Source organism: Mobula birostris, chromosome 1 (genome assembly GCF_030028105.1).
Source record: "Mobula birostris isolate sMobBir1 chromosome 1, sMobBir1.hap1, whole genome shotgun sequence".
Taxonomy (NCBI): domain Eukaryota; kingdom Metazoa; phylum Chordata; class Chondrichthyes; order Myliobatiformes; family Myliobatidae; genus Mobula; species Mobula birostris.
Window position 1 is genome coordinate 166596302 of NC_092370.1, and position 14212 is coordinate 166610513.

Sequence of the window (14212 nt, forward strand, 5' to 3'; positions counted from 1 at the left end):
ATATTTAATGGGAATCGGGGAGGGCAATGTTCAATTGGGTTAAGGACTTTTTAGACGGGAAAACTATTCAGGTGAGGATAGGATCAGAGCTATCAAACCAGTATGTTGTAGAAAATGGGACGCCTCAGGGGAGTGTAGTGAGTCCAACTTTATTCTCCATTTTGATAAATGATATATTCGAAAATATTCCAACAGAAGTGGGGAGGTCATTGTTTGCAGATGATGGGGCTTTGTGGAAAAGAGGGAGAAATATTGAACGTATAGTTACGAAAATGCAAGATGGAATTAATCAAGTTGAAGAGTGGGGGACAAAGTGGGGTATTAAATTTTCAGTGGAGAAGACAAAAGCCATGTTCTTTTCAAGGAAAAAGCTCAGGACTTAATTTGAGTCTGGATGGAAGTAACCTGGAGAGAGTTGAAAGTTTTCAGTTTTTGGGAGTGCACTTTAACTTGTGATTAACATGGAAAGAACATGTTAGTTAAGTAGTTACTAAATGTGAAAATGTGATAAGTGTCATCAGGTGTCTTGCTGGATTGGAATGGGGTGCTGATTTTGCATCACTGAATTATATTTATGTAGCATTAATAAGATCAAGATTAGACTATGGAAGTATTGTATACAGGTCTGCAGCAAAATCTGTGCTAGCAGAACTGGATATTGTGCAAGCTCAGGCTCTAAGGGTGTGCTTGGGAACGGTTAGAACTTCCCCAGTGTGTGCACTCCAAATTGAAGCAAATGAAATGCCACTGGGGCTGTGGCGTAAACAGCTGGAGGCCAATTACTGGATTAACTTAAGGGGGCATGGTGATAGCCATCCTACAAAAAGGGTGTTGCAGACATGCTGGGAGAAGGAGAGGACACAAAAAGAAAGTTTTGGCTGGACAGAAGAGCAAACAGCAAAAGATATGGCTATATACGATAAAGAGTTTTGTCCAAGTGTGGTGTGGCCTGTCAGACCTTTCTGGGTATTAGAAAATCCCTCCATAGATTTGGAATTGTTTAAGATTAAACACAGTAATAAGACGGCTGATATACTCAGTGAATATCATTGTTATAGGGAATGTAAGTATAGAGACATACAGATTTTTTACGGATGGATCAAAGGATCCAAAAACAGGTGTAACAGGGTCTGCAATTATTGTGCCAAGTTATCAAGTGAAAATTAGCAAGAAAACACCTGATTGCTTGAGTGTATATGCAGTTGAAATGTTTGCCATATTGTTAGCACTGGAATGAAGTGAGCAGGTTGATTGTAATAATATTGTGATACGTAGCGATTCTGCATCAGCCCTTGCAAGCATTAAGGCCAGTACAGCTAGAGGTCACCAAGATCTGCTTTATGAAATCCTGTTTGCAAATTCAAGACTGGCTAGTCAAGGCAAAAATATCGCATTCATGGGGGTTCCAGCACATTCAGGTATTATGGGAAATGAGACAGCAGATAAGCTGGCAATAGCAGCAGTCAAAAACGGATCTGTAGAGGTCAATATTAAACTATCAAAATCAGAGGGGAAGAGCATAGTGTGGAGAAGGATAAATCAACAGTGGCAGCAGCATTGGGATAGAGAAATAAAAGGAAGACATTTACATTCAATTCAGAATAGAGTAGATATGGGAAGAAGTAGGGGAGTAAAGCAGAAGGAGCAAGTAATTATAAGTAGACTGAGAACTGGGCACAGCAACCTTAATGGGACTCTGGCTATCATAAATAAACATCCAACAGGTTTTGGCAATCTATGTCAGGAGACTGAAACAGAAGAGCATATCCTTATTTCATGCAGGAAATTTGCACAGGAAAGACAACAAATGTTACAACAATTACGCAAAATAGGACTGGTAGAGAACAGTGTTAAAGGTTTATTGGAATGTGGGGAGAGTGATCAGGGGAGGAAATGGTTGTTTAATTTTTTTTAACGGCAACGGGACTGGAAAGACGGCTTTAAAGTGAATGGACAATGAGGGACAATAAATCCTGAAGATGGCAGTAATGCAACAGTGTGGATGCCAACTGTTGTAAAACTCAAGGAAGAAGGAATCTGTGGTCCCAGGCCAGACATCTTCCCAAAGAGTGTTTGGCCTGAAAATAAAAATAAAATGTTTTTTTTTAAATCGACCAATCAGATCAAGGCCAATTCAAACTAACCAAAGATCCACCAATCAGGATTGAGCATTAAGCCCCACCTATGCCCTGCTCACTTGAGAAGGTATACAAGGTGGTGTCTCACTGGAGCTTGTCACTTGACTCACTTGTGGATCAGGAAGATGGTTGGGTTTACTGTTAAAATGTTGCAATCAGTATCTGTAAGTATGTGACCACTAAGACCAATGGATAGATTTGATAGCCAGCCACAAAGCTTCCATACTCAGATATGCATCCTGTCATTGCCTAGTTAAAATAAGCTCAAAATCAAATACAAAACTCAATAGTATCTTCTCCTCCAAAGTAGACCATTTTAACATCTTCCATCATGTACTTAAATATATGACTCATGATTCACTCCCTTGTGGTACCATTCCAGGACTGGGACACAAATGAAGTGAAAGTATTGGTGGGGCAGGGGGAATGGAGAGAGTGGGGAGGGAGGGAGGGGAACAGTGAGAGTGGAGAGAGAGGGAAATGGGCATTGTAATAGGAAATTTCTGCCACTGACACCTCATTGTTGTACTGGTGTCTCAGTCTGGGTTAACCTGCTCAAATATCTAGAATGGGTCTTGAACCTGCACACTCTCTCTCAAGACAGATACCACTGAATGAAATCAAAAACTTATCAAAGTTTGTTCAAATTGCATACTTGGAAGCACTTTAACATTGTGATTGAGTTACGAGATGGGGAGAATAAGTTCCATTTCCACCTGGTGGTTATTAAACAAAATCATCAGGGTGCATTACTACAGAAGCTGGTCAATTTACCATATAAATTACTTACCATGGAATGACGGAGATTACCAAAAAAAATGAAATTGTATATAATCTTAAAAGCTATCATCTCAATTGAAAATAAAATCACAAATACTCTCAAGTCAGTCATAATTTTTTTTCCCTTTCAACATAAACTATTTTTAATTAAGTTTCAGATGCCAGCTGTTTCTAAGCTGACATGGTTAAAATCCTCTTAAATTTTACATTTTAAGAATTGCACTACAATGGCATCACCATCCATGCACCAATATTTGATAGTAGCACAGAACTCTTCAGAAAAGCTCTAGGGCCTTCCTTCTCAACTATTTACATGGAAACAGCTCAAGATAGTTCTACAAAAGAACTTGCTTTTGTCTTAGTTATTCATGGCAGTAGATGGATTACCTGATATGTCAGGTTACTACATTGAAGCCCTCAACAAGCTATATTTTCCAGTGGTATGAACTGGATAACAATCCAGAGAAGCAGATCTCCCATCTACCATGGAATCTCCTCGTAATCTAACCATTGATTGTAGATGAAGAAATTCTATATAGGACCCTAATTCATTGTTTCAAATTACAGACAGGGAGAAAAATAATTTAACTCTCCAGTTTTGAGTCCTTTGAAATTATCTTTTTTATTACATATACTTGTTTTCTTCCTTACCAATTGCTCTGTGCAGAAATCAATGCCAATTAAGATCCAATAAAGTGAAAAACTATATGGACACCATATTTCAGTGCTCTAAGACTTCAGATCTCCAAGATACAACACAAACATGTTCACCTACAGCACTGGTATGCGGAAGAAAAACACAAAATATTGTTTAACCCAGTTTGAGGCAATGGTGCAATATAATCATCTATCCTCATCATTCTCTTTGTTGGTTCTTATGATTATGTAAAAGTTGCCTGTAAGATTGGGGGACATCAAAAACTTTAATCCATCTTTCCCACTACAGATGCTGACAAACCTGCAGTGTATTTCCATCAAATTTTATTTTACTCATCATTATCAATTACCTCTGCTCATCTACCATCATTGCATATTTAAAAAAAAACTAGTTGGACTATTTTTCATTTTTCCCATATAAATTCCAAAATCAGAGTAAGGCATAAATATGAAATACAGTTTAATGATTCTAAAAACTTTACCCAATTTGGACTGGAATTAAACCTACCTACTTCAAATGTCATGTGCTCTGTTCACATATTCTAGGGCATTTAATAACATTTATAAAAGGGATTAAAATAACTGCAGCAGTTCAGCAATTGTGGCATTACACACTCTTACATTTGTACCTTTGAATTAATTCAAGCTTTTGTTCCTATAATGCAACAAAATAAAAAGTTGTTTCTAAAAAAGGCAGCATCCGTCATTAAGGACCCCCATCACACAGGTCATGCCGTGTTCTCATTACCACCATTCGGAAACAGATGCAGAAGCCTGAAGGTACACACTCAATGATTCAAGAACAGCTTCTTCCCCTCTGCCATCTGATTTCTGAATGGACATTAAACCCATGAATACTACCTCATTGTTTTTATTTTTGCACTACTTAAGTTAACTGTTTTATTTACTGTAATTCACAGTTTTCTATTATTTTGGACTGCTGCCACAAAGACAACTAATTTCATGATATTGTGCCAGTGATATTAAACCTGATTCTGAGACTTTGGAGTGAATCATTTTCCTATCACAATTTTCTATTTAAAGCATCTACATATTGTAGAATGAAGCAGTTTATTTTGGAAGACAATGATTTGGTCAAAAGATTAACATGTATTTCATGCTGACAAACTAGAAACCACATCTAATGCACAATTTCCAGTTTACCCTTGGACCTTGTCATCTGCATCAGCTCCAGAAGTACAATATCACATTATCTGGTCATCCCATTTAGTATTATCCACACGTTTTATTCTACATCACTAACTTTTTAAAAATTGCCTCACCCTCCCCACTTTGCCACTTATCCTCCTTTCTCCCCAAGCCACTCATTCCTATCCCATGTCTGACTCACTCATCCATCAATCATCCTTCCTCCAAAGATCAGTCATCACATTCTACCTCAGCAGCCAACCATCGCATTTCTCCAAATACTTCCTCCTCCAGCAATGTCACATCACAAACTGACCTGCAACACAACTCACCTGCCAATTTTCCTTCCTTGGCTGGAGATCCCTTTAATCCCTTATTAATTAATTTATTTGTTAATTCTTTTCCAATTAGTTAGCAATCCTGTGCAGCTCCCAGAAGAAAGGTCCTGAGCATAATATTGAAGGTGCAAGGACAGACATGTGTACCCACTATGTATTAATTTGCCGATGTTCTTGTCTTTTTTGTAGAACAGATAAGAGTTGGCAGGCAGATATCCATACAATGCCATAATTATGTGCATTGATACATCATGCAGAGTGATTTTGATATAATTGGCACAGTCTCTACAAACCAACAAAATTAAAAGTCAATCAACTGGAACTAATTGCTCAAAATATCTTTGAGCTACTTCTGATTTTCAACATTTACCAGATACTCAGCCTTTTTATTGTGAAGTGACATTCCCTTTTCTTCATCATGCTACTGACTATAAAGCTCTTACCAGCGTTGGCGGGAGGCAAATTCAACTAAGGAGAATGTCGAATTATAACTTTTTCGTATATGCAGCAGAGCTCCTCAAGTTAAATTACTTCTGGGAACTAGCTCTGAATGTTAAATTTATTATAGCATAGTACAGAAATAAAGATTGAAGTTGTCATAACATTAAGTATGTTTGGGCTCCGATTCCAAAAATGTTTTGCTTCAGAAAGTTGTTGGTGTATAGGAGCTCATTAACAGCATTAGAGACAAATTGTTAACAATAATTTTTCTTTTATGCGGAAACATTCACTATCAAATGAGGATTAAAGTCTAGGTAGCTGTGGGAGTGCAAAACATGCAACTATTTCTAGAGTTGACAAATGACGCTGAATATTATAACAATGAATGTAATCTTAAATTGTCAGTTTCATTTGATCCATCAACTATGAATAGCAGCTTTACCAAGTTAAAACTTAATTATTCCGCCTTTGCATAGAACACAAGAAATAGAAATTATGCTTCAGGCATTTAATAAGATCACGACTGATTTTTTACCTTGGCACTACTTTCCTGTATTAATACAATATTTTGATTTCCTTACCACCTAAAAGTTTAACAATCTCTGACTTAATTAAACAACATCAATTCGAAGGCAAGCCTTGTTGGGATGAGAATTCTCAAGATTCACTGCGCTCTTAATGAATGTCTTCTCATCTTAGTTCACACCGGCCAATTACTTAATTTGAGACTTTTGATTCAAGACAGCCAAGTCAGAGTAATGTCACCATGTCTACCTAACAAGACCTGCAAGAATGTTGTGCGCTTCACTGGGGCCATTTCTCATCCTTCCATGCTCAGCTGTGCTTAATCTCTCCTCAAAGGACAAACCTTCCATGTCAGGAACCAATCTGGTGAATGCACTTCCTCTAACACAGGTTTCCAACCTTTTTTATACGGTTAAGCAAAAGGTCAATGGACCCCAGGTTGGGAAACCCTGCTCTAACAGATGTACTGTATATCCTTAATTCATAGAGTGACCAGACCTATACTTCATATTCCAGAGGGAATATCACCAGGATCGAATCCTTGAGTTTCCTTGTTAGTTTCTGATCTTTTTTTCCAGCCCATGCTCTTGACTCAAATCCATGCAATGACAAATACATAGATAGAAAGCAGCATGGAATAGAACAGTAAACCAGAAGGCATCCTCAAAATTCAATCAAACCAAGATAAATGCACAGCACAGATGGCAATATCACACACAACGACACAAGCTTGCAACAGCAATGCATGAAACAGCAAGATTTTGTGTTATATGAATTGCGGAGAATAGACCAGTAATACTAATGTATTCAAAGTCACAGTCCAGTTTGTTGTCAATGCACATGTGCACAGAGGTACAATGAAAGACATACTTGCAGCATGCACTTTGTATGTGTTCCATCCTCTTTCTGCCCACCGTTCATCTTCTCCATTGTAATCAACAGCATTCCAGAGATAACCAGCAAACTCGAGCACATAGGAGGTTGCAATTCATAAGGAAAATCAAATTGCACACTGCAAGGCATCTAGGTGGTCACAATAGAGTTGGGAGATCGGATAATATTTAATATATATTATATATTCTGCATGTTAGTGTAGTAACGAGTATGTCACCACTCAACCTGACAACCTCCAGTGCACCACAACTCACAGTCACCATTGCAGACATTAAATCAGTCTTTCAGAGAGAGAACCCATGGAAAATATCTAGCCCAGATTATGTTGCTGACTGTGTACTTAAATCTTGTACGGATCAGCTGGCAGGTGTACTTGCATATGTTTTTAACCTCTCCCTATTTCAATCTATGGCTACCACCTTCTTAAGAAGACCACCATCGTCCTGGTACCTAAAAAAAATATGATGATGTACCTAAACAAATACCACCAAATTGTATGGTGAAGTGATTTGAGAGGCTGGGCACTGCACATATGAACTCTAACCATCTGGACAACCTCGACCCACTGCAATTCACCTACACCAAAACAGTTCTACAGCAAACACAAACTCCCTCATCCTATGTTCATCTCTGGAGGGAGCACCTAAGGATACTCATGCCAGAATACTCATGTCAGCACCACCCATCCAGGATGGTCTCTCTTCTCTCATCTTTCAGGCAGAAAATACAAAAGCCTGAAAGCACATACCATCAGACTCAAGGTCAGCTTCTACACTTCTATTATAAGACTACTGAAGATCCAAGATTGTTTGATGTCATTTCCAGTACACAAGTGTAAAGGAGAACAAAATAATTGATATTCCAGATCAGATGCAACACAAAAAAAAAGAATAAGATAACAAACAAAAATAATTTTATAAACTCAATAAATATAAATACATAAGATAGCTTCTATACATAGGTTGAGTATATGTCCATGAAGTGATGCTAGTCACAGGGTGTCTGTACATAAGGTAATTCTGAGAGAAAACGATAAAGTAGTGGTGGTTGGGGGTGTGAATGGATGGGTTAGTGAGTGGAGGTGTTGATGAGCCTTACTGCTTGCAGAAAGTAGCTGGTTTTGAATCTGGTGGTCCCAGCATTGCTGCTACATATCCTCCTCCCTGATGGGAGTGGGACAAACAGTCCATGAGCAGGGTGGGTGGGATCCTTCATGATGTTACTGGCCCTTTTCCGGCACCTTTCTGTATATATGTCCTTGACGGTGGGTAGGCAGGTGCCAATGAGGAGTTGGGCGGTTTTGACCACCCTTTGTAGAGGTTCAGTGCCGCTTCTGTACCATGCAATGAAACAGCGTGTTAGGATGCTCTCTACTGCTCATCTGTAGAAGGATTTCTAGTATGACAAGATGGACCCTTGACCTCACAATCTATCTTCCTATGAGCTTGCACCTTGTTGTTTACTTGCTCTGTGATTTCTCTGTAGTTTTTACACTTTATTCTGTATTGTTATTGTTTTATATTGTTCCACCTCAATGCATTGTGTTATGATCTGATCTGTATGAACAGTATGCAAGACAAGCTTTTCACTGCACCCCAGTACAATTTCAATTCTAATTTCTATTCCAATATGTGTGTAACACTGTGTTATAGATTCACACAGATGACTTTCCATGGAAGGTTTCACATAAGCAATTACTTCTTCAAAAGAAAGAAGAGTTAGGAAACCAGAAGTGTTAACCTGGCAAATCTCGTGAACCTTTTCATGGCTGTTTTCAGCAACCCTGTAGTCAAGCAGTGCAGACACAATAGATGTTGCCCAAAAGATTAACATTTTTATAATCAGAGTGTGGAAGAACAGCAATTAAATATCCAATGTCAGCATTTAGACACTTAGGGATGTACTCACAGGGGATATTGTCAGTGAAATAAGATTGTTCAAACTTACTCTGGAGGTGGAAACCAGTGTGATGCCATCCGTATCAATCTATTTGTTAACAAGTCACTTTCTTTCACAACTATTAGAAATTTCATTCAAAAACATGACAGCTGTTGTCTCTTTCAGAGATGATCTGAGCCTGCTTCAAACCAATCCCAACACACCCTAATTTTTAGGATCTGGATTGATTTAGGGTAGGTTGGATCATCTCTGAAAAATGCAGAGGGTGATCCAGGATTTAGACTCAATACTAATAATTGAACTGTCCAGTGCAGGACAGTGTGTAACCTGGCAGAAACTTGAAGCAGTGGCAACCCTATTTCTCTTTTTTAAGGCGTAGAGGACACGGTTAGTCTGAGCTGTAGATGTACTATAGACAAGAAACATCCGTGCATTTTCTAGCTGGTAGCCAGTACATTCTGGATCCCACAGTTTACAAGCGGGCGAGAATGAATACTTAGGGTATCAACGGAATGCTTATCAAGATGTCTACTTTGTCCTGGTTTGGTATCAAGGTTCATGTGCTCTATGTTGTTGGCACTACTAAACTGCATACAAAACAGTTTTTTTTCCTGCTTTTTCAATCAGCAGGCATAACAATACAGCAGCAAAAAGAATTATGGAGCAATATCCTGAGACCCGCAAGAAGTCAGACATGAATTAATGTGTAAGGGATTTGGAAATCATGTTGGAAAATGGCACAGGATATAAGATAAGGCTTGATATTGCTGAATGGTGAAACAGACTCAAAGCTACTCCTGATTTTTCTATGTTTTTATGTTCTTTAATCTGCTGAAACTTTACCAAGTCCTTTGGCACTGGATGATGTATGGGCTTAAGTATTATCTGCCACAACTAAACATAGCTATTACAAGATTACAGCTGACCCTAAATAATTTTACTTACAAAAATCAATGAAAGGAAACAATTTGCGGTTGTGAATATCCACTTCCCATGTTAGTGTACTTGGAGCCTTTGATATCAAATAGTAAGTACAATAAATAAAATATTTCTGAAAGGCAATGGCTGTGGAAGCATCAAAAGAGGATGCTCCAATTGTTCCTGAATCACTGTAAAACAAAGGACAGAAACGCAGATATGAACTTGGATTTATTACAGTACAAAAATTATAGTTGGACTCAAGATTGCCTGATTTTAATACAGATGGTGAAAAAGTATGCCAAATCTATATCCAGTGGCGAGGCAAAGTTAGAGATTTTAGCAAATGACACTTCAACACTTTCCTGTCAATTAATATTAGAAGCAAAGAGAGAGGATTATCTTTGATTTATTTCATAAATAGTAACATCTAATTAATAAGCTATTTTTTTTCCAAAGAAAAGGGGTATGATACTGTTGCAATTGCTCTCATCTCCTTACTGAAGGCCCAAGGCCATACTTCCAAGCAAAACAGAAAAGCACTGTCACATTTAACTGCTTTTGTTTTTAGTGACTGTGTAGTCAAGCTGGTGAGTGAAGAATCAAAATTGTACAGCTGCCATTTCAACACAAGAGTACACCCATAGTAAAAATCCCAAATTATGTTAATGCATAATAATGAAGTTAGTACCTAGTTAAAATTGGTTGAGGAGGAAAATCTGCTGCAGTGTCAGTCCATCACGCTGGCTCTTTTAAACTATCCCATTTCCTGCTTATTCAGCACTTGACTTATCTTCCATTCAAGTATTCCTTCAGCAATGTCCATTGAATATACTTGCACTAGGCAAGGCAACAAGAACTTGCTGTAAGATATTTACTCCTGTCTTCCACTAATTTTAAAGCTGTTGCTTTAAATCTGTCTTCTTAACACTCTTTCGGCTGCTGGGAGCAGTCTCTAATTTTTCAACAAGATTCATAATTTTGATTACACTAACAAATCCTCAGAGTCATCAAATCATACACCATGGAAACAGGCCCTTCAGCCAAAATAGTCTATACTGACCACAACATTCTCCTTGCTAGCCCCAGTTGCCCAGTTTCAGCCCATAGCCCTCCAAGTTCTTTTCCTCCATGTCCCTATCCAAATGCATCTTAAGTGCTGTAATCATCCCTGCTATGACCACTTCCTCTGGCAGCTCATTCCAAGTACTCATTACCCTCTGTGTAAAGAAGTTACCTCTCAGGTCTCTTTTAAAACTCCCCTCTCTTATCTTGTATCTGTACCCTCTAGTTTTGCATTACCTAACCCTGGGAAAAAGACTGCAAAGTCCACTTTATCCATACCTCTCATGATTTTATACACTTCTATGAGGCACTTCTCATTCCCCTTTGCTCAAAGGAATAAAGATTCAATGTAGCCAACCCTTCCCTATAACTTAGGCCTTCTAGTCTAAGAAGCATGCTTGTACATCTCTTCTGCACCCTCTTCAATTTGCCTTTCCTATAACAGGGTGACCAAATCTGTACACAATACTCTGTGTGGTCTCACCAATAACTTGTCCAACTGCAATACGTCCCTACTCCTCAACTCAATGCCCTGTCTGATGAAGGCAAGTATGTTGAACACCCTCTTCACAGCCTTGCCTACTTGCACGGCTGCTTTCAGCAAGCTGTGCACTTGTACTCCCAGGTCCCTCAACAGTGCCCTGCCACTCACTGCATAGGTTCAACACTGGTCTGACTGTCCAAAATGCAAAACCTCACACATATCCAAGTTGAAATCCATTTGCCATTCCTCAGCTCATCTCCCTAAATGTTCAAGATTTCTTTACAATTCATTTGAACTCGCTTTACTATAAACAAGACCTCCTAATTTAGTACTATCAGCAAGATTACTCACTCTGCCATAAATCTCTGTGCTGAAGGGAAAGGACCACAGCTTCTCTAATCTACTGTACCTTTGTATCTAAAGTCTTGCTATCATTCTAGTGAAAGATTTCAGCAATCTCATCAGGACCTTTACATTGTTTTTCAGGTATGGTGTACAACCTTGAACACAGTAACTCAACTAAGCACTAAGGCTGACATCGTAAACTTTAGCATAATTCTCTTGTTTCAATATGCTATACATAAAGCAAAGGATACTTCATGTACTTATAAGTGCTCAAAGTGTCCTGTCACTTACAAGGTCCTGTATGCGTATATAGATAGCTCCTCTAAAATGAATTCCAATAACATGAGATTGCCACACACTGCAAAACCAGAGCATCTGTGTTCGTTCACAAAGTGTTTGTTCACTTTCATTAACACACCCAAGGCGTGGTGAGTATAAGGAACAAAAGTTCAAATGTTCAAGAATTGTATATATATTGGAGAGGGTTGGGTGGCAGAGTGCTACAAGCAGTTAATGTTGCTGCCTCACAGTTACAGGGACCCAGGTTAGATCTTACACCACTCCACCCTCCCCCTCCCCCCAGGTGTTATCCATGTGGAGTTTTCTCATTCTCCCAGTGACTGTGTGAGCTTCCTCTGGATACTCCAGACTTCTCCCACATCCTAAGGACATTCTAATATTTTACTGGCCACTGCAAATCATCACTTAGTGTAGATAATTGTCAAATTAATTTTAAAAATGAAAATACGATAGACGAGTGGAAAAAAAGTGGTACGGCTTCAGGGAAATACGAGGGAAATTATTCGGCTGGAAGTAGGCATGAAGAAAATGGGCTGAATGACTTCATTTTATAGCATAATAGGTTAATAAGATTTGACAGGGTGGGAGATTGAGATATATCCCCTTGGGCTTGTGCGCCTCTTCTCACGTACATTGCTGAGATCTACTATATCGTACTCTACTATTTCCATTTATTTGAATTCAAGGCAGATTATAGATTATGAAATTAAATTATGTTTTTAAATTGCTCCTTAGTATTAATATAAGCCAGTTTCATTTTAATGAGTTCATGTCCAAAACAGTTAAATTGGATAACCAATGAGCTGAAAAGGAAGCAATGTTTGCATTAGACGGCTCACAGTAAATATTTGGAAAGAAAACAAGGAAAGAAAAATAAAATCGTATCTTGGCATAGAACTTCATTGATTAATCATATTAATACCATGAGAATGTAAACATTTACTTTTGGCTGCTCCTGAAGGTGTCACAATCACATTTTTATATACACATACGAACCTAACAAACATTGCACGGCACACTGGTCGTTGAGTCCAACGCCAGGGCAGAAAGGATGTGCAAAACTCATCTGTAAGTGTGGAACCTGATCAGGCACGTAAAGGCTGTGGGCCTTGCATTAGTAACAGAATCAAAACATCCTGCCTCAAAGGCAACAGTGAGAACTTAGTCACATGCACCTGGAGCCAGAAAGCCATTCTTGTTGTCATTCAAAGAAGGATTCCAAAGAAATCATGGAGCCCTTGGAACTTGCAGTTGTTTCAAAAAGTGCTGGGAATCCCTGTTTAAGTCAGTTGCAGGGGACTGTAGGAATGGCCATTGAATAAGTAGCTTGCATCCCAAACTTCTGCAGCAAAAGAGTATTTACTGGGAGTTACTAAAATAAGCATCCATGTGCATAATTTATAACAAAATAAAAGCTTTCATGCATGTTTGGTCATTGTGGCTTCTTCGATGTCCATTTTCATCCATACCCAACTAGAGCAGCAGCAGTCTGTTTGAAGATGGAGTTCAAAACTGACTGATCTGATGGAAAAACAATTGCTTGCTACTGTAGTTAATTCCACAAAAGGAAGCAAAACAAAAGCTGAAAGGGTAACAGCTCATTTTCAAACCGCAGGATTCTTCAAGGTCCTCACCGTCCATGAAGTGCTTCTGAAGCTATCCACTCATTGCAAATAGAGGAAAACCAAAATTGAACTAATTAGTCAAGAGACCAATCCTGAGCATAAAATATAATTGAAGATCAACGGTTGAAAAAGAAAGCTGCTGGAGAACAGTAGCATGCCGTCTGCAACATTTTAATAATTGACTTGGACTTGGTCCAACTCGAGAATAATGAAGACATGTTGGCACTGATGTGTCTTCTGAGAGACTTGCAAGAGCATACCTTAAATCTGAATTATGATGCAGTGCACTGTGAAATTGATACACCAGTGGTACCATAATTACAAAGTCATCTCAATATCATATGCAGCTGCACTGTTACATTTGGCAGTTTATTCACTGAAAATCCATTTATTGAAAGAAGACAATCTGGAGATCCATTGAGTATCATTATTCTTCACAAATTCTTTTGAAATTCTACGGACCTTAAATTTCTACCTCTACCTTGATCTCAAAATAATTCACTTGTTAAATGATCCATCTACTGACATTTGAATGTACCCTTTGCTCATGGTTATATCTAGCCATTAAACAGTAACCATCTTTCCCAAGATATCAGACTCTACAGCTGGTGTCATCTCATTCTCACCCAATATACACAATTACAACGATGCTTC